This window comes from Sorghum bicolor, chromosome 10 (assembly GCF_000003195.3).
Source record: "Sorghum bicolor cultivar BTx623 chromosome 10, Sorghum_bicolor_NCBIv3, whole genome shotgun sequence".
Lineage (NCBI taxonomy): Eukaryota > Viridiplantae > Streptophyta > Magnoliopsida > Poales > Poaceae > Sorghum > Sorghum bicolor.
In genome coordinates this window covers 45,367,699-45,390,693 of record NC_012879.2, presented here as the reverse complement: position 1 = coordinate 45,390,693, position 22,995 = coordinate 45,367,699, and positions in this window count along the sequence as shown.

Below are 22,995 nucleotides of genomic sequence, written 5' to 3'. Positions count from 1 at the left end.
ATCATCCCACGGAGCTATCACACTTCAAAATAGCGAAGGTACGTTATTCAAGGTAAATGGTCAACGTCTTAAATTATTTTTAGAGCCCAATGAGGAATTTGAAGAAATAGACGTAGTCCATTTTTACCTTCCCATAGAAAATTAGAGCCCGACACTTTTGGTCTGATGGTTTTGGGTCATATATATATATTTCTAAATAATTTCGCATCTAGAAACGCGCTCGGAAAAGTGGGCCCACAGAGGGGCCAGAGAGAGGGCGGGCGCCCAGGTCAAGTGGGCGGGCGCCCAGCCCCTGTTCCCCCTCGGTCCCGACTTTCTCTGTTATGGAAAATGCACTTAGGGAGATCCGAATAATCCCTCGGATGGAAAGTTTCGCACGCACATCGACGGGAGCAACCCGAACAACCCATAGAGGCATCCTTTTGACCCCTATATAAACATACCCTTGACCTCAGTTTTCAAACACCAAGCCATCAAGCTTTCTCTCCTTCAATTAGAGCTTAATTAGCTCTCCTTCAATTAAAATTTTATTTTCCTTGCTACTCCAATGGCCGACAAGTTCCACGACGATTGGGAAGTCGTCCCCTTCAACCTCAACATGGAGCCTGTGGAAGACCCCGATGCCCGTGCTCTCATCCCGGCCAACACAGAGCGTCAGCTAGAAGCCATGCCATTACGCCAACGCAGCTCCGCTCAATCTTACCATGCTCAGCCAGTTCTCACCGCACCACCACAACCCCTACTCCTCACAGGATCATCATCCAAGACGAAGACCACCATCAAGGTGCCAACCGGCACAAGGATCCTTCCACCTAGACCCAATGGGAGGGTCGTTGGAGTCAAGACCAACCGGAGCGGCGAGATCAGCAGTGTTCGCTACACTTCAGAGGAGGAAAGGCCTTACTTTGAAGGGATTAGAGCAGCCAAAGTCCGTTTCATCCCTCCAAAGGCAGCCCCGAAGCACTCTCTCAATGCTTTTGAGACACCTCCCAAGCGTCGCAAGACTATAATGGATATTGATGAGGAAGTTCGCAGGCTAGATAGAGTTATCATAGACCTCCAATCCTCGATTAATTCCCTCACTAGGCAGCTCTCTAACCACAACACCATTATACTAGGCCTTAGGCAGGATCTTGCCAGTGCCAACAAGAAGATTAAGGAATTAGAGCGCCGCTAAGTTATCTAGATTAGACCTTGAGGCAACGCATCTTAGTCATCTATCTTTAAATTCGGTTTAAGTTTGCTATTATCATCAGTTACTATTATCATCAGTTTGCTACTAGTCTTTTGTAATAAATGCCTCAAGATCAATAAAGAGTATTACTATTATTATTATTATGTCTTGTGTGTCTCTACTTTATTTTTGTGCAAGAAAGCAGAAAACAAGTATGGGGGAGATCCCTCAACATGCCAAACACACTCCGACTACACCACTCCACGATTCAGGTACACATTCTGCACACTTTACTTCATACATACATTTATTTTGGATTATGCAGATTACTGTTTCCGACATGATAAAATAAAAAGAGTAAAATATTTCTAATCATGATTAATCTCAATCTGTGATATTTCCTGAAAACTTGCAATTATTATAAAATCATTTTAAAACCCTGTGTTACTTAAGTCATTATGGAATATGTGATGGTAGAGTATGAGTTTCTTATTCTTGATATCATTGTTGCTTGGAGAATTTATTTCAAAATATTCAAAATTCTAGCTACCATCCTCAGTGTTTTATATGCCTGATAAAACTGAAATATTAATTATGATTATAAAAGCTATCTGCTCTGTATTGAGTTTGTTCAAAATGAGTTAGACCCTTGTTGAGAGATTTATCATGCTCCCAAGATCAAGACATTATTTCAGTAAGATTCACTCTTCCGAAGTATTATTGCATTAGAGGCATGGGCTATGAAAAAATAGAGATATTTCGAGGAAATAAAAAGGAGCAAGTGCTCGACAACCTCGCAGAAAAAAAAAATGGACAAGTGTCCGGCAGTAGAATTAGGGGTACCTCGGTATCCACTTAAAAAAAATGATAGCCCATGGTCCCTCTAATAAGCAATATGCCAGCAAGAGTTGACAAAGTTTTTAATTTTCAAAGTCTTTGATCTAAGAGTATGACATTCCTCTCCTCGGATCCCGTTTTGATCAGGCAATAAATGCAAAGTAAGAATGCTTGAGAATTTTTGCAAAATAAAACAACCTCAGTGAGATATATATAAAAGATAATGAGTGATCTGAGAGAACCTATGAGGATCAAAGGTATGCTAACTTTCTTTCAAAAATATACAAAAACTCCAAGTGACAGGATTGAGAAGAAACGATCTTTACTCTTAATCATATACTTCCCTGACTATGGTACACAGTGGAATTTTAACACCCTGCAATTATAAAGAGAATGTTTTAAATTTTTACCCCAGATATTTTTCTTAACCATCCTTTTCTCGAGGACGAGTAAAAGCCTAAGTATGGGGGTATTTGTTGACGGTTCTTAAGTATCAATTTTAATTATCAAATAAACAAGAGAAAGGACCAATATGCAACCAACACCTAGAATTAGGGTTTGATCTGACAGAATTCCACGAGTTTTGTTGTTTATCTGTTTCTGCAGGGGGTTATCAGGAAATAAGGAAGAAAGGTCCACATGTCGGGATTACATAGAGATATCAACGCATCGCGTAATTTTACATCATCTAGAAGACTCCAGAAGCCACGAGACCGAAGCGGAGGCGAAGCTGGGCCAGGCCCAGGGCGCCCGCCCTAGTAGCCTGGGCGCCCGCCCCCCTGTTGGAGCCAATTCAGGACTCCTTCGCTCGGGATATTCCACCGACCTATTGGATCAAGAAAAACATAGTACCACCTCGTCTATCGACCCAAAAACGCATAGAAGGGGAGGACTATATAAGCAAGGCCCCTGGCCCCTGGAGAAGACATGAAGAAATTATCATAGAGACTGAGGGGTGCCCTCGAAGGAAAACCTCTTCTCTAATTAATATTTCTTTTTAGGCTTAGCAACCAATGTAAGGTAGAAATAGATCTTCTAGTTTCTACTAGATTGAGAGAGATAGAGTGGAGGTGTAGAGTGGAGGAAGCCCGGCCTGTCGGTGTCTACTCCAAGCTTGTACCTGCGGGATCAAGTTCTCCTAACCCGAAGCTTGCTCCTAGGATTCTTCAGTAATTCGACTTCTAAATTCTAGTAAGTTCTTGTTTTATTGTTCTTATGGTTTATGAGTTTACTTTAATCTCTTCGCGTAGAGTTTAGAGTAATCATTGCTGGCGTAAACGTGGTGTTTAGGCTGGGGTACTCATAGATATTCCCTGACTAGCTGGACCGTGGTAGTAGTGAGGAACGTGACAATTCCGAGCTACCTTTGTAGATCACATCTCGTTAGCAGGAAGGATAGGGTTTATAGGTGCGGGTTGAACATCCTTTGTGGTGTCTAGATTCCGTTAGCCTCCCCATTAGAACAGTAGATCATCCTTACCAAGGTTAGAAGGAGACTACGGTTGCAGTCTTCTCTATTTATCACTCACATCGAAAGACATTCTTTGTGCCTAAAGGTTAGTAGTAATATACCGGTTAGTCAGATGCACTCTTTCTCCTAGTGGTAAAAAAATAAATACGATACTCTGGATAATTTTCCGGGTGAAGTGCTCACCGATATCCGTGCGCTTGCGCATCATTTCCTTATTGCGTTCCCAAATATCAACAACGATGCTGTATTACCATGGGAAATTAAAACCGGATCTAGGCGACTATCTTTTCAAGACCAGCTGGCTGCCGATGATTATGCTACTCTGATGAAAGATGAGTTAGATGATTTAGCAGGGCATCGGCTAAAGTCCTTCATAAGTATAGAAGAGAATAAAAAGAGAGTTGCCAGATGGTATGATAAAAAGGTAAAGGCTAAGGAATTTGCCGATGGAGATTTAGTATGGAAGCTAATATTACCGATTGGGATTAAAAGTTCAAAGTTTGGCAAGTGGTCTCCCAATTGGGAAGGTCCTTATCGGATAAATCGGTCCTGCTCCTGGAAATGCCTATATTTTGGAAACTCTCGAAGGGATTGAATTTTCTAGAGCATGGAATGGAAAATATTTAAAGAAGTATTACCCAAGCATATGGGTTGATGCATAAAAGTTTAAGTGACGATAACACTCCTATCGGCTAGATTGAAATGTATCTCGGACTAAGTATGGTGTTTCAAAAGATGCCGATAACAGTCCTATCGGCTAGACCAAAATGCTCAGGAGTTTTTAGAGAGGGAGCAAGGTACGCCGCTGATGAAGAGTTCATGTGTTCAGCAAGGCTTGGATGGCCGATATAGCGCGTAGACGGATTTAGTCACCTTCTTCTATCTCCTTGGTATCTTCATCGGCAGAGCCTTCCACCGGTTGCAGCTTCTTCTTCATCTGTAGTGCCTTGCGGGCTTGAACGTTTCGCTCTTGTTCGAGGGTCTTGATCATTTCGGGCAGCTGACTTTCTTCCTATTGTGCTTGGGACAGGGCCTCTTCTATTTGCTTAAGCTCTGCCAACAAGGCCTCTCTTTTTGCCGACAGGTCGGAGATCTTTTGTTTCAGTATATCTCCAGAGGATTTCAGAATGCCGATGCTCTTGTGTTTCTCATTGGCAAAGTGCTTCACTTTCATCACCTCCTCTGAGAGTTGGGCATGAGTAGCTCTATCGGCAAGGCGCTGAGCGGCCTTTTGGTACTGAAGCTGTCGACTCTCCAAGTGTGCAGCTTTGAAGAGGATCTCCTCAGCGTCGGCAGGGATTTGGCCTCTGAGAGCTTTAAATAGAGCCTTGGCTGGATCGGAGTCATCGACCAGTTGTATCCTGATGAAGTAGGGCCAGCAAATCTTCCAGCTTTGCTCTGATTTCTGCCGATGAAATCCCGATTGCTTGAGAGGAGCTCGCTTCCTCGCTTTCATCGTCGGAAATTTCGATGGCAAAGGAGAACAGGCTGTTGGGAGAGTCTTATTCCTGAAAAGAAGAATAAAATAAGTTATTTGATGATCAAGTACTGGTGATGGAAAATAGAAATCAGGTGACTTACTTGTTTCAGGGCAATTTCTTGCCTCTAGCTAGCTGAAGCCGATGGCACAATAGGTTGATCGGCTGGAGTTGCCGTTGGAATGATGTCAGCTAAAAATGATATAATAGTAATGAGTGTTTAAAAAAAAATCCATCGACAAATAATTTTATGGGCAGAACCTTACCTTGAGGGGGTGCAGTGCTTGTCTGGATTGAGGAGACTACCGATGCTATGATTGAACCTACCGGATCGACAGTCTGCTCATGTACATCGGCTGATATTTCTTCTGGCTGAGGTACCTCTTGTGGCTGAGGTGGATATGGTAACTGTTCGCATGGTAATCAAGGGATTGTGTAGGTGATTTGACAGCAAGCGGTCATGATTTTGGAAGATATTTTACTGTGCAAGATCGCCTGGTCAGCCCATCGGCAGTTTTGTCTAACGGTAATATTGCCGATGAGCGCATGAGTGGGGAGATTCGATTGGAGAGCTTGAGAAATTCGAGGAATCTGCGGGAGAATCGGGCCAAGGTTGTTCAGATTTGGTGGCTGATTACCAGATTGGGAGAAGTAATTGCGGAAAGGCGTCATTACTGCAGAGAATTTTGGAGCATTAATGATTTTATACTCCGAAATTGGAGGGCATGTGTTGACACCGTTTTTTTGACGTGTGTCTTTTGACACGTGCCTGCAATACGGATCGCAGATGGAGCAATGGTGACTGGTCTGTGTTGATATTTGGTAACGCAATTAGAAAATGATCCGCAAGCGCACGGATATCGGTGAGCATTTCACCCGGGAGGTTTTCTAGAGTATCGTATTTATATTTTTACCACTGGGAGAAAGGGTGCATCTCACTAACCAAATCTGTTGCTACTACCCCTTTAGGCTACAAAGAATGTCTCTCAATGTGAGTGATGTATAGAGAAGACTGCAACCGTAGTCTCGTTCTAACCTTGGTAAGGATGATCTACTGTTCTATTGGGGAGGCTCACGGAATCTAGACAACACAAAGGATGTTCGACCCGCACCTATAAACCTACCCGTCCTGCTAACGAGATGTGATCTGCAAAGGTAACTCAGAAATGTCACGTTCCTCGCTACTACCACGGTCCAGCTAGTCAGGGGATATCTATGAGTACCCTAGCCTAAACACCACGTTTACGCTAACAAGTGATTACTCTAATACTCAACCGGAAGAGGATTAAAGTAAACTCATAAACCAAAGAACAATAAAACAAGAACTTACTAGTATTAGAAGTCGAATTACTGAAGAATCTTAGAAGCAAGCCTCGGGTTAGGAGACTTGATCCCGTAGGTACAACTCGGAGTAGACACCGACAGGTCGGCCTTCCTCCGATCTACACCTCCACTCTATCTCTCTCAATCTAGTAGAAACTAGAAGATCTATTTCTACCTTACATTGGTTGCTAAGCCTAAAAATAAATATTATTTAGAGAAGAGGTTTTCCTTCGAGGGCACCCCTCAATCTCTATGATAATTTCTTGTCTCCTCCAGGGCCAGAGGGGGTCTCCTTATATAGTCCTCCCCTTCTATGCGTTTTTGGGTCGATAGGCGAGGTGGTACTATGTTATTCTGGATCCAATAGGTCGGTGGAACGTCGTGTGCGAAGAGAGTCCGGAACGGAGTCCAGAGGGGGGCGGGCGCCCAGGTCCTCAGGGCGGGCGCCCTGGGCCTGGCCCCTTTCGGGCTCCGCTTCCTTCCCGTGGCTTCTGGAGTCTTCTAGATGGTAGAAAATTGCGCGGTGGGTTGATATCTCTATGTAATCCCGACATGTGGGCCTTTCTTCCTTATTTCCTGATAACCCCCTGCAGAAATAGATAAACACCAAAACTCGTGGAATTCTGTCAGATAAAACCCTAAGTCTAGATGTTAATTTCATTTGGATCCTTTTCTTTGTTTATTTGATAATTAAATTTGATACTTAAGGACCGTCAACAAACTCCCCCAAGCTTACCTCTTGCTCGTCCCTGAGCAAGGATGAACTCAAGAGTTTCTGCAGTGGTTTCATTTCTTAGAAGTACACACGCATTTAAGCAAGATCTCATCTCTGAGTTAGAATAAACTGTTAAGACTTAAAACTTACTTACTTTACCTACACCATAGGACTTGTAACCGTCACTTCTGTCTTGAGTGGTTAAAAGATAGAACAGTCTAGCCAAGTGCCATGTCTCTTATTCTTGATCAGCTATAGCTCTGGGGTTTTTGCAGATTTTCAAATAAAACTCAGAAATTCCTTGTATGATTCTCTCAGGTCTCTCTTTTGTGGTATTTTTGGATCCTTACCAAGGCAGTGATGGTATATGCCTTCTCTCAAGATATGTAGTATTTGTGGTATGAAGCATAGTGACATTGTCTTCTCTCTCACCCTACTCTAATAAGGCTTTAATATCTGAAGCTCATAGGTGGGAGATAAAGTATACATACTTACAAGACATTTATTGCATAGTCAAACCATGGATCCAAAGAAACAAATCAATAAGCCAAATCAAGATGTGCATGTGTGGCGAATGAATGGTGTATGGTGATGATGGTGATAACAATGGTGAAAACAATGGAGGTGGAAGTCTAATTCTACTTTGCTCTTTGAGGGGATACATACCTTCCTTGCTTTTGAAACTTTATGAGGAGAATGAGATGCTCTTCTTTTTCTTTTCTTTCGAGGTTCCGAGCACTTGCTCCTTTTTATTTCCTCGTATCTTTTATTTTTTTCTCTCTCTTTTTTTTCAGATCTTGAGATAATATAGCAAGTGGTAGTAACAAGATAACTTGAGCATTTATTTCACAAGGGGAAACAGAAATATTTTTGGTTATTCTCTCCCGGATTAGGAGTAGAATACTTTTGGGTGGTTTTGGAGATAGAAATGAGTGGATATATGTGGATGGTATTTCCGGAGTAGAAGTAGCATGTATGAGTGAACGTGCAAGTGAATTTTGATTTAACCAGATGACAAGCTCCTAAGGGTCTACACAGCTTGACCACACTCAATGCTCATAAGCAATAAATAGTAAATGTGTGGCTCAAGGTCTAGCAAGCATGTATATATGGCTGTGGTAGGAATTTAAACTCTCATCATACAGGAACTCATCATGCAACATTTTAAAGAGTTTCAAAGATAAAATTCTCTCGAATTCTAGCATCTCTAGGAACAGATAAACAGCAGCTCAACCTTCCCATATCGTATCCGTTAACAACTTAGACTTCAGATCAAGTTTTCATCCCGCAAGTTTAGGTCTAGAGCAAACCTTAAATTATAACAGTTATATCTAAACTTGAGAGAGAACTTCAAATTTGCAAATTAGGCAGAGCAACTATTCATCATATCCATGCTTAAGTTTTATTAGATACAGATTAGCATAGTCACTTTATTTATTTATTAAACACACTAAGCAAAATATATATAAGCATAAAATCTTTATTTGGTTTTTCATAGTTATGTGTATTTATATTCTAATATAGTATAAGTATAAAGATAGATAGAAATACTTATCGAGATAAATGGGGGTGCTCTCCCCCAAGCTGAATTTTGACGTAATTTCTCTTGATGTAGCTAGCAGGTGGCAGAGGTGTGTTTGAAAGTCAGCAGTATTTTGACAGCGATTAGAATGTCCTCCGTCTGCTAGTCTTCTTGATTCTTAAATTCTGTGGAGCTCAAATAGACAACAAAGCTTTGTGGAACTGATTAGGTGTTAGCATGAATATCTAGCCTTTATCATGTTGAGCCTCCTCAATAAATGTTACTCTCTATTTTTTTATATTTTCATTTTTATAGAGCAGTAAAGAAATATTTATTTTATTTTTATGCCACCACAGTGAATGTACTTATGGGTTTCATGCCACTCGTCTACTCACATGGGGCTTACATTTTTATTTTCTTTCTAGGATAATACGAACATGATTAACTAAATAAACTATTTGAAATAATTAAAAGGGAAAGGATAACCACCAAGTTTACCTCTTGGCAAGGCGTTCGGTGTTTTAAGTCCTCCGAACGGGACTCTCCATTTTCTCAGCCGTCCTGGAATTCGCTGGATGGCGTAGTCGGTGATTCCGGCGGCGCCTCCTCTTTGTGTATAACTATCTTCTCTTTCCACATGTGACTCGGTGCTACGGTCTCCTCAGGACAGTTCTGTTCAAGCTGTATGTCTTCAGTCCTTATCACTTCTCCTTCGTAGTCTACCCGTCCGTCCTTGATGATTTGCCTCCTCTGGTTGCGGTTGCGTTGTCTTCTTCTTGTCTTGACCTGCTTAGAATCTTCAACTATATAATCATTAAAGTAGTGGCGTACCTTTCTCAGAGGGGAAGCGCATGTGGACTTCTCCGGTTCCAATATAGATAATGGCTTTGATAGTGTTTAGGAACGGTCTTCCAAGGATGGTGGATGGATCATACTTGTCTTCTCCCATGTCAATGACCTGAAAATTGTTTGAAGCTGAATGTATCTTGGTTGTAGGGGCATGGTTTCATGCAGAAGCTGATAAGTGACTACGGCCATTATGTTGATGTCAGATCCGGTGTTGTAGAGTGTCTTCTGAAAAGAGTATCTATTGTTTGTGCATTCGATTCTTGGAACACCAGGGTCGTCCTTTTTGATCAAGAAAGGTGACTTGAGTCGACGATCTTGACCTCCTTGAACTGCAGCGACCATCTTAGCTGACTCGGTCCACATTTGCTTGTTCCTGTTCCTCCTGTTGGTCCTCTTCCTTGGTTCATGTCGGGGTTGCTCTGAAGTTTGTGTAGTCTTGTTCTTGAAGGAAAGTCTCCTTCTTCCCCTTGATGTAGAGACTGATCTTGGCAGCATTAGCGTAGATGACAGCTCTAGTGTTTAGGAATGGCCTCCCTAAGATGATGGGTGCCCTCTCCTCAGTACCAGTCTCTATCACCATGAAGTCTGCTAGAGCATACAAGGTACCAACTCGGACGCAGAGGTTCTTCAATATTTCCTTTGGGAAACTGAGTGTCCGATCTGCAACCCTGGGCATAATGTTGACGCTGGAGCTAAAGTTGCAGAGTGCTTCTGGGAAGTCCACCATGCCGATGGAGATCGGGATGACGGGGCGTCCTAGATCACCTCTCTAAGTAATTAGGCCTCTGTTGATTCCAACCTTGATGTTGTTGAGGACGGTTGTAGTAATAGTTGTTATTGTTGTTGATGTAGTTCACGTCCTCAAGCATCTTAGGGCAGTGATTGCCTGAGCGTCCAGTATCTCCAGTGTGTTTATGCTCGTAGATCCTAGTTCTTCACTTGGTGGAATCTGGGAGTTGTAAAACTCCTTCATATTATGCTCGAAGTGTTCCTGCTCATAGAAACAAGGTAGAGATCAAGTGCATGGGCCCTGTTGGTGGAAAACACCAACAGAACCAAAAGTGTATTTGTTCTTCTCTAACCTTAAGCATAGTGAGCAAGACAAAGTTGATGGATCATGAGTGTAGCATTTGTCAGATCAGATGGCTCAACCTAATGGAAAGATAATCTATCTATATTTATGTTTTGTTTATATCTTCCAAAGATTGAATGTGCAATACTTTAGCTTATATGATTAGGAGTGTGGGGTCACGAAGGTAGTACTAAGAACAAAGATTAAAGGACTAAACATGTTGAATTAATTGAGTTGGTTAATTTGGAGTTATAAATCATACATGTCTGTCTCTTTATTTATGTGAATGCCAGAACCAAGGAGGAGCTTATGAAAGTGTTAGTCAAGTACCTTAAGATGTTACCTTACTTGAAGAGTGATGGTACAGTATCACCTTGTAGAAGCTTTCCTTTCTCAGCGGTTGTGCATCGTGTTTGTGGCACCCTCCATGAATCATCTCTTATGAGCTACGTCTTTCTTGTGCAAATTGTTAAACTTCATGTGTCACTTTCTTCATCTCTAATGAGTTTGCATCTCAGGACTTCCCAGGTTGTTATTGAAAGTTTTCCTGCAGGGGTTAGTCCAACAAAATATACCAATATCTACTCAAGCAGTTTTTTAGTTCAGTAACCAAACTAGACTCCATGTCTAATCAGATTAAGGAAGGCTATTTAACCTAAGCACCACGCTTAATTTAAATGCCATTGGAAGTGTGACCAGTACTTCCAACTTACTAGGATAAACAAAGGTAGCATGATGGCTTTTATAGAGATCTACTCAAGTGGAGATGAAGTAGTGTGATTAGTATTTAACAAACTGAGCATGTCTCAAAGGTAGGGACAACTAACATAGCAACATGGCAAAGGATGTTTTATGTAAAGTACTCCCCCAAGCTTGAATTTTGCAAAATTCAAGATTGGATGAATTTAATTTAATGTTGCATGATGATTGGTTGGGCATACCTTGTGCTTGTCATTCATCCGATCTTCTTGCTCCAATCCTGGAAAGGTTAGTGACAAGAATACCCGAAGGAATATTTCTACAATTATCTTTATATGCTCAATACACAAGGCAATGTTGCAAATAATTAGAAGTGCTTGTTTTAGGACACTAAGCTTGTCCTTGGGAAACCATCAATTAACTCAACGAGATCTGCAATATTTATTATAGACATATGCATCGACAACCGCTCTTTTAAAGTTTTTATAAATAGAAAAGAAGAGAGGGTTGGAGATCTCAAATGTGGTAAGGATGGAGAGACCAATTGATTGGGGAGATGTTTTATATGAGCAAGGATTTGGTAAGGTATTTATGAAATAACTTCCATGCTCACTGTTGTTTCTCTCATTCTCAAACTCCAAGGATGATTCTTCATGAATGCTTAAAATTCCTCTAGGATTGTCTCTCAAGTTTGTTTTATCTATCCATTCAATGGTGATAGCACATGGATTTTTAATGCCCTCTAGCCATTGATGTTGCTCTTCTCGATCCTCCTTGTGGTCTTGGTGACCTTTATGCATGGGCTGTCTAGATAGATTCATAGGATCATCGGGAGGTTCAAGAGAAAGAGCATAGTAGAAATTATTAAGTTCAAGGATGGGTTGGATAGCCGAATCATGGGATTGGAATGTTTGGAAATCAGCTATTGAAACTTCCTTTCCTTGTCTGGGTGATGATTCCTTCTCTATCTCTAAGATTTTTCTATGAAGACTAGTACAAGAAAGATGTCCACGAATGAAGACATACCTTCCTTTACTAATAGTTAAAAAAAGAAAGACTCTACCAAAGGTTATATGATTAAGACCAATGTGAAAATATCTAGGAAAAACATGGTCTTGTAGGGCTAGGTCTAAACCAGAATTTATAGAAAGATTAAAAGATTCCCTAGGTGTAGCTAAAAGTGCATTATCTTCTTGATTAAAAGATAGGACCTCGGCTACAGAAAAGGGTTGGTTTTGACCTATTGCAATCAACTCCGGACACAGATCATAATTAGGGGCAGGACGTGTTGACTCCCATGGTCTATGGCTGGTCTCCGAAGGTGCAAGGAATTCAATAATAGGTATGGAATTTGAGTTATCCATAAAAATAAAAATAAAAAGATAAAAGAATAAAAGTATAAAAGTATAATACAAGATAATAGCAAGACTCAAAGTTATCTCAGCAAACCGTCTTTCTCCCCGGCAACGGCGCCAGAAATGCTTGTTGATATTTGGTAACGCAATTAGAAAATGATCCGCAAGCGCACGGATATCGGTGAGCATTTCACCTGGGAGGTTTTCCAGAGTATCGTATTTATATTTTTACCACTGGGAGAAAGGGTGCATCTGACTAACCAAATCTGTTGCTACTACCCCTTTAGGCTACAAAGAATGTCTCTCGATGTGAGTGATGTATAGAGAATACTGCAACCGTAGTCTCGTTTTAACCTTGGTAAGGATGATCTACTGTTCTATTGGGGAGGCTCACGGAATCTAGACAACACAAAGGATGTTCGACCCGCACCAATAAACCTACCCGTCCTGCTAACGAGATGTGATCTGCAAAGGTAACTCGGAAATGTCACGTTCCTCGCTACTACCACGGTCCAGCTAGTCAGGGGATATCTATGAGTACCCTAGCCTAAACACCACGTTTACGCTAACAAGTGATTACTCTAATACTCAACCGGAAGAGGATTAAAGTAAACTCATAAACCAAAGAACAATAAAACAAGAACTTACTAGTATTAGAAGTCGAATTACTGAAGAATCTTAGAAGCAAGCCTCGGGTTAGGAGACTTGATCCCGTAGGTACAACTCGGAGTAGACACCGACAGGCCGGCCTTCCTCCGATCTACACCTCCACTCTATCTCTCTTAATCTAGTAGAAATTAGAAGATCTATTTCTACCTTACATTGGTTGCTAAGCCTAAAAAGAAATATTATTTAGAGAAGAGGTTTTCCTTCGAGGGCACCCCTCAATCTCTACGATAATTTCTTGTCTCCTCCAGGGCCAGAGGGGGTCTCCTTATATAGTCCTCCCCTTCTATGCGTTTTTGGGTCGATAGGCGAGGTGGTACTATGTTATTCTGGATCCAATAGGTCGGTGGAACGTCGTGTGCGAAGAGAGTCCGGAACGGAGTCCAGAGGGGCGCGGGCGCCCAGGTCCTCAGGGCGGGCGCCCTGGGCCTGGCCCCTTTCGGGCTCCGCTTCCTTCCCGTGGCTTCTGGAGTCTTCTAGATGGTAGAAAATTGCGCGGTGGGTTGATATCTCTATGTAATCCCGACATGTGGGCCTTTCTTCCTTATTTCCTGATAACCCCCTGCAGAAATAGATAAACACCAAAACTCGTAGAATTCTGTCAGATAAAACCCTAAGTCTAGATGTTAATTTCATTTGGATCCTTTTCTTTGTTTATTTGATAATTAAATTTGATACTTAAGGACCGTCAACAGTCTGCAGGGAAGTTGCAGATGAAGGTGGTTGCCGATTGGGAAATGACCGAATATGACTAAGTCCACAGGTGATGGCATATTCGTACTGATGACCGATGCCGGTGTTTGCCGATGGCTGTAACAAGTAAGTCTACCGATGACTCTGGAGGAAAACGTGGAGGTTGCCGATTGATTCATGATAGTGTCCCGATCGGTTACGAAGGATAGTTTAATGTTTTCCTTAGTTTTTAGAATTCGTTTTGTGTACGGGTTCCGGTTAATTAGCAATTCGAATCCTAGTCATGTCTGATTGTAGCTCTTTGGACAGGGTATAAATGTAGACCCTAGGGCCATGTAATCAATGAATCTATCAATCAATCAAACACAAGATTTTACTCATATTCCAGCATCTACTTTTCGACGACTTCGTCATATTTTTCTTTTCATTACGAGTTCTTAGGAATTCGTCGGGTCAAACTCGAAGTGTTCTCAAGTTCCGCGTGAGCACCTCTTGGCCGTGGCATCCGGGCGCATCGCTGTTGTCGGGACCAAAGTGTTTGAGTTACCACCTTTGTTGATTGTAAGGTCAAATCGGCTGGCACGCCTTAACGTTTGAATCGGGTATTAGCCCTTTGTGTTCGCAGATCAGCTTTTGCACCAACAGATAGATTTCCCCGATCAGATAGCTCAGTTGGCGCTTGACCCAATGACAGCTATTTTTGAGAAGCCTTCCGATGATGAAAGTCAGCATCTTAAGGCTCTGTTTGTCAAAGACAGGGTAGATGGGCAGCCAATTTCCAAGATACTCATTGATGGAGGGGCTACAATTAACATTATGCCATTTGTAGTATATCGGAAACTTGGCAAAGGAGATCAGGATTTGACCAAGACTGATATGATGTTGAAAGATTTTTGAAGGGAATGTGTCTCCAGTTAAGGGAGCTATATGTGTTGAATTGACCATTTATAGCAAAACTTTGTCGACAACATTCTTTGTCATTAGTGGAAAAGGTGCATACAATTTACTACTGGGGAGAGATTGGATTCATGCCAATTGCTGTATTCCTTCTACAATGCACCAGTGCCTTGTTCAGTGGGTAGGTGATAAAATTGAAATTGTCCCTGGAGATTCTTCATATGTCATTGCATCGGTAGAGTCAGATACTTATGAGAGGATCAGATGCATTTCAGGGGAAGTTTGGGAGAAAGATTTCCTTAAGGATGCCGTTTATGAAATTCCACCGATCCAAGCAGTCGGTTGTGATGAAGAGTTTTGATGGATAGGTTCGCCAATGATGGAAAGTTAAGATAGGTGTTTACATCGGTTGATGATTTAGTAGAAGTAGATATAGGAAATAGTGATAGACCTACTTTTATTAGTGCTAAGTTAGATTTTGGATGTAAGCAGCAATTGACCGATTTGTTAAAAGAATATAAAGATTGCTTTGCTTGGGATTATACCGAGATGCCTGGTTTAGACCGATCAATTGTTGAACATCTATTGCCTATTAAGTCTAGATTTCGGTCGCATCAGCAACCAACATGCCGATGCAATCCTAATATTCTTCCTGACATTAAGGACGAAATAACCAAACTTATTGAAGCTAAGTTCATTCGGCAATGTCGGTATGCCGAATGGATTTCTAATGTTGTCCCTGTCTATAAAAAGAATGGAAAGCTTCGTGTTTGCATTGACTTTAGGAATCTAAATAAAGCTACACCAATGGATGGTTATCCAATGCCAGTTGTCGATCTGTTGGTTGATGCTGTGGCTGGACATCGAGTTATTAGTTTTATGGATGGCAATGCAGGGTACAATCAAATATTCATGGCTGAAGAGGATATTTCCAAGACTGGTTTTAGATGTCCTGGTCATGCTGGTGCTACTTATTAGAGGGCTATGAATTTTATTTTCCACGAGTTCATTGGCAAACTGGTAGAAATCTATATTGATGATGTGGTGGTCAAGTCTGGGGATTTCATAAAACATCTAGCCGATCTGCAAAAAGTGTTGGAGTGCACAAGGAAACATGGTTTAAAGATGAATTCTAATAAATGCGCATTTGGTGTATCGGCAGGACAGTTTCTTTGTTTTATGGTGCATCAAAGGGTAATTGAAATTAGTAGGAGATCCATTGATGCCATCAACAAAATAGTTGCTCCCACCAATAAAATTGAACTTAAATCATTGATGGGCAAGATTAATTTTATCAGATGGTTTATATCTAATTTGTCGAGTAAGATTCATGTTTTTAGCCCTTTACTTAAACTAAAGGCTGATCAAGAGTTTGTGTGGGGAAAAGAGCAGCAATTGGCCTTCTATGAAATCAAGAATTATTTGGCAAATCCTCCAGTTTTGGTTCCACCCCAGCATGAAAAACCCTTGAGATTATATTTATCTTCCGATGAGGCGGTCATCGGTTCAGCTCTCATTCAAAAATTTGAAGGGAAGGAGCGTGTAATTTACTATCTAAGTAGGAGTGTTGATGCAAAAACAGATCCGCAAACACAAAGGGCTAATACCCAATTCAAACGTTAAGGCGTGCCAGCCGATTTGACCTTACTATCGGCAAAGGTGATAACTTGAATACTTTGGTCCTGACAACAGCGATGCACCCGGATGTCAAGGCCAAGAGGTATTCACACGGAACTTGAGAATACGCCAAGCTTAAATCGAAGAACTCCTAAGAACTCGTAGTAAAAGGAAAATATGATGAAGTCGTCGAAAAAGTAGATGCTGGAATATGAGTAAAAACTTGTGTTTGATTGATTGATAGATTATTCATTACAAGGCCCTAGGGTCTACATTTATACCCTGCTCAAAGAGCTACAATCAAACACGACTAGGATTCAAATTCCAAATTAAACAGAGCGCGTATACAAAACGAATCTAGATAACTAAGTAAAATACAAAATTATCTTCCCGTAATCGATCAGGACACCACCACGGGTCAATCGGCAACTCCTGCAGAGCCATCGGCAACCTCCCTGCTATCGCCATCGGCAAACATTGATACTAGTCATCGGTTAGGAATGCATTATCACTCCCGGACTTAGCTATATCCAACCGCCCCTTCATCGGCAACTTTCCTCATCGGCAACGCTTCCACAGTCTAGTTACCGTTGCTCCACCTGCCGATCTTGTACTCTACCGGTTTCTGTGCACGTGTCCAAAAAACAATGTCAACAAGGAGATTGGTGGATGCTGAAACAAGGTATTCGGCAATTGAGAAATTATGCTTATGCCTATTCTTTTCTAGTGTCAAGTTGAGACATTACTTGCTATCGGCCGAATGCACTATTATATGCAAAGATGACGTAGTTCGATACATGTTGTAAATGCCGATTATGACTGGTAGGATCGGCTAATGGATACTCGTGTTATTGGAATTTGATCTACGCTATGAATCGGCTAAAGCAGTTAAAGGGCAATATGGCCGATTTTGTAACTCAGCATTGTGGTGTAGTGGATGCTTTGGAAATTGTTCCTTGGACACTCTTCTTTGATGGATCTACATGTGATCGGGGGCCAGGTATCGGTATAGTACTGATTTCTCCTCAAGGAAAGAAGCTTGAGTTTTGTTTGCCGATTGTTGCCACATCGACAAACAATCATGTCGAGTACCAAGCCTTAATCAAAGTGTTAGAATTATTAAAAGAGGTTCATGCTGATGCTGTTGAGATTTTCGGTGATTCTATGCTTGTTATAATTCAATTGATTAGGATTTATGAATGCTGAAGTGAAGTTTTGATAGTATATTATGAAAGGTGTGTACAATTATTGAAAGAATTCATGGATTTCTGATTAGAGCAAATTCCCCGGTTGCATAATGAAGAAGCTAACCGATTGGCTCAACATGCCTCGAGATATCAACTGATCTTGGAAATATTATCGGTAGATAGTGCCGATGATTGGAGAAAAGAGATTATTGATTATTTAAGAGATCCATCCAAGAAAGTTGAGAGGCGTGTTAGGTTTCAAGCTACCAAGTACGTACTCCTTGAAGAAGAATTGTATTATCATACAATAGATAGAGTTTTGCTTAAATGCTTAGGTGATGATGAGTCCAAAAGCTTGATGGGTAAAATTCATGAAGGAGTATGTGGAGCACATCAATCGGCTTTTAAGATGAAGTGGATGATTAGGAGGAACGGATATTATTGGCTGACTATACTTGAGGATTGTTTCAAGTATTTCAAAGGGTGTCAGGGGTGTCAGAAGTTTGGCAATATTCAAAGGGCGCCTGCATCGGCTATGAATTCTATTATTAAACCTTGGCCGTTTTGGGGTTGGGCTATTGATCTCATCGGTCAAATTTATCCACCATCAAGCAAAGGGCATAAGTTTATCCTTGTTGCCACCGACTATTTCACTATGTGGGTTGAGGCTATTCCTTTGAACAAAAGTGACATCAGCTAATATGATTAATTTTGTAAAAGAGCATACTGTTTAAAGAATTGGCATTCCCCAAACAATTACTACCGATCAGGGTACTATGTTTACGTCGAGAGAGTTTGATGAGTTTGTAATCGATATGGGGATTAAGGTGTTGAATTCTTCTCCTTACTATGCTCAAGCCAATGGGCAGGCCGAAGCTTCTAACAAAGGGATTATTAAGCTTATTAAGCAGAAGATTGAAGAAAATCCTAGACGATGGCACACTCTGCTAAATGAAGCATTGTGGTCATATCGGATGGCATGTCATGGTTCAACCAAAGTATCACCCTATCAATTGGTGTATGGACATGATGTTGTACTGCCTTGGGAGATTAAAACTGGTTCTAGGCGGATGTTTTCTCAGGATTAGCTAACTGCCGATGACTATGCTACTTTGATGAAAGATGAGTTGGATGATTTAGTAGAGCATCGGTTAAGAGCTTTAATCAGCATAGAAGAACATAAAAAGAGAGTAGCTAGATGGTACGACAAGAAAGTAAAGGCCAAAGAATTTGCTGATGGAGATTTAGTATGGAAGCTAATTCTGACGATTGGGACTAAAAGCTCAAAATTTGGAAAATGATCTCCCAATTAGGAGGGTCGTTATCAAATAAGTCGATCTGCTCCTGGCAATGCTTATAGTTTAGAAACTCTTGAAGGAGTTGAATTTCCTAGAGCATTGAATGGAAAATATTTAAAAAGATACTACCCTAGTATCTGGATTAACGCATAAAAGTTTAAATGTCGATATTAGTCCTATCGGCTGAACAAAATGACAAGTGTATCTGAGGCCATGCATAGAGTTTAAGTGCTGATAACAGTCATATCGGCTGAAACAAATGATTAAAGTTTTGAGAAAGAAGTTAAACAAGTGACCGATGATGAGTTCACTGGTTCAGCAAAGTTTGGATGGCCGATATTGCGCGCAGACGAATCTGATTGGCCTCCTCTATCTCCTGGGTGCCTTCGTTGGCAGAAACCTCCAGCGGCTTCAACTTTTTCTTCATGTGCAATGCTTTGCGAGCTTGAACATTTCTCTCTTGCTGAAGAACATTGAGCACGTCGGGCAGTTGGCTTTCTTCCTGTTGGGCTTGAGTTAGGGCCTCTTCCACCTGCTTCAGCTCAGCTAGCAAAGCCTCCCTTTCAGCCGATAGATTAGAGATTCTCTGTTTAAGTTCGGCACCTGAGGATTGTAGAACGCTGATGTTCTTGTGATTCTCATCGGCGGCGTGCTTCACTTGCAGCATTTCCTCTTTGAGCTGGGCATAAGCAGCTCTATTGGCAATGCGCTTAGTGGCTTTTTGATACTGGAGCTGGCGACTTTCTAGGTGGGCAGCTTGGAAGAGAATCTCTTCAGTATCGGCTAGGATCTGACCACGGAGAATCTTGAATATGACCTTGGCCAGGTCAGAGTCATCTACTAGCTGAGCTGTGTCTTGATGTAGTAAAGCTAGTAAATCTTCTAACTTGGTCTTGATATCTGCTGATGTGATGCCGATTGCCTTTGAGAAACTTGCTTCATCGCCTTCGTCATCCGAGATATCGATAGCAAAGGAGAATAGGCTATTGGGAGAGTCTTGTTCCTACAATAGGAAGAAGATAAGTTATCCAAAAATTAAGTATTGGCAATGCAAAATCTGATGAATTGGGTAACTTACTTGCTTCAAGGCGAATTCTTGTCTCTGGCGTGGAGACGTAGCTGGCACCATAGTTTGATCGGCTGGAGCTGCCGATGGAATATATTTAGCTGGAAATTACCAAGAGTCACAATGGTATTTATAAAATCATCGGTAATGATTCTGTAACCGCTACTTTACCTTGAGGAGGAATAACGATTGTCTACTTAGGAGGGACAGCCGATGATGTGTCCAAATCAGTAGGGTCAGTGATCTGACCAGACACATCGGCTAGACCCGCTTACGGAGGGGAAGGCACTTCTTGCATCTGAGGCTCTGACTGAGGAGGAGAGGATGCTACCTAGATCGGGTATGTTGGACGAGGTGGAGAGGACGGTGCTATCTTCTGTCGCTTTGGCTGGGTCTTGGTACTCTTTGGACCCTTTCTCTTAGGTGGAGCTTTACTGGGCTGGGGGCATCGGCACCCGATGTTTGCGTGCTTTTGGTCTTTGCCGATGCGCCAGTTTGCTGTTATAGAAAACAAAGGTTCCGTGAGTTGAGTATAAAAAGGGTATTGATGGAGTTTTGCTAAAAAATAAAGTTTGGTGCAAAAAAGAGTTATTGATGATGTTCCGTTGCGACCGATGTGCTCTGAAAAGATAATGTAAGTATGGGATGAAATCGGTGTGATAAGGAAAATGGAGAATACCTTGAAAGCTTGCGCCAGAGTGGCAGCAGCTACTGATGGAGAAACTTTCGACCGCTTGGTCATCTTTTTAAAGCGGATGTTTCGGTGCATCAGAGTTGCTAGGCTTGGAGCGTTGTGGCTGATCAGAGAGATTGGACCTGATTGGAGGAGGTCGATCGTCCTTCCACTTCTGCTCACCGTCGGTGCTGGGTCATCAACCTGTTGAAATGAAAATGGGTAAGTTTCCGATAAAGTTAAAATTAACAAAAGAACTAAAGTATCGGTGAAAAACTTACAATGTCATCGGGAACTTCATAATCGGAGTCGATCATGTTGCGGTACATATGAGCCGATACCCTGAACAGATGCTCCTTCCATTCTTTCCACTAATGTTTGTACGACTAAGTAATAAAGAGAGCTGGAACCCAAGCTGATAGATCGATGACTGTCGTATCGGCGTCTGGTTGGAGTTAAGCTATCCTGATCCACTCAAGTCCGCTAGTTATTGTCTCCCTTGGTTTTACAACATCGACATAACAAAGTCTGATTAGCAGTAGACCGAAAGCCAGTTGGCGAGCGAGTGCCGATGGGTTGTAAAACTCATAGATGGTGTTGGTGTTCTTTCCACTGCCAAAGTTGTTGACTGGGATTGCTTTTGGGGTGATGATTGCCATCATCAGATCATTGTCCTTATTAAGAGCATTATCATAAGGGTGGAAGATGAGTGGAAATCTGGTCTCCGGATCTTCATAGGGCATCCATGCTCGCTGATCTTTGGAAAGGCCATCATACAGAGTTTGAAAGAATCGGTCGATCTGGTTTTCATTGGGGCCGGTACCAGGGAGGACTATAACACCTTCACCATAATTGAGAGGTGAGCGCATTGCCGATTCATCATCTGCTAGCTCGTAATCTTCGGTGATATCTTGAGGGAACTACTGGGCAAAGAAATCAAACCGAAGGCGTTTGTGCATGTGAACATTGAGCCACATGTTGATGAACCACCAAGGGCCTCCTAGATTGCCGATAGGTTCACCTAGTAGGAGTTTCTCTCCTACTTGATGGATGTGGTAAACAAAACCCAACAAGTATCGGCCAAGGTGGAATCGATTACCATCGGCTAGCCTCTCTGCTGCCGATAAGTAGACAGAGGTTGGTCCTACCGATCGGCCGTAGAACATGAATTTATCTAACCACATATTCAGAAAAGTGGCATGTTCTCTCTGACCAACCTGTTGATACAAAAGTGGATCTGCAAACACAAAGGGCTAATACCTGATTCAATGTTAAGGCGTGCCAGCCGATTTGACCTTATAATTGACAAATGTGATAACTCGAATACTTTGGTCCCGATAACAGCGATGCGCCCAGATGCCACGGCCAAGAGGTATTCACACGAAACTTGAGAACTCGTCGAGGTTGACTCGATGAATTCCTAAGAACTCGTAAGTAAAAAGAAAATATGCGAGGTGACGAAGTCGTCAAAAAAGTAGATGCTGGAATAGATGTAAAGACTTGTATTTGATTGATTGTATATCTCCTTACATTGCTACGGGGTCTACATTTATACCCTATTCACAAAAGTTACAACCAAACACGACTAGGACTCTAATTCCAAACTGAACAGAATTCGTATGTAAAAGAAACTCTAATTACTATGGAAATATTAATTTATTCATCCTAGGCGGTCGGTGCACCGTCACCCTTTTTTCGGCAAGTCGCACGCCCTCTTCTGCTATCATCGGCAAACTCGGCTTCAATCGGCATCGGCAACCATTAATATCGGCTATCGGCACAGATCAGCCACCATTCCTGGACTTGGCCACATCCGACTATTTAATCATCGGCATCATAACCCATCGGCAACTCCTCTGACCAGTCAATATTCTCTCGCCTGCCGATCTACATCTCATTAACTCCCAGATACATATCCAAAGATACGTGTCCAAAAAACGGTATCAACACATGCCCCCCAATTTTGAAGTATAAAATCATTAATGCTCCGAAATTTTCTGCTGTAATGATGCCTTTCCGCAATTACTGCCCTCTGACAGCGATTAATTACCAAATCCAAGCAACCTTAACCCGAATCTCCAGCATACTCCTCGAATCTCTCAACTCCTATCATACTTTTATTTTCTGCAAATCTATTTACTTAGCATTTTCTTTCTTCTTCCCTTTTTCTGTTCTTCCAACCTTCAAACCTTCAGGAATTGACTGTGAAAATTGTTATTCCTACTGAACAACCTCACTTTTAATGTCTCGGGCCGTTGGGTAATCTGGATCCTACCGATCTGATTAATGCGGAAACAAATAGGATCCCCTTTAGAGCTGAGAACTTTTCCTTAAATTTGTGAAAACACACCTTTCTATCCTGGCCCAGTTCTACTAAGGGATGGAAGGATTGGTTCTTGAGAG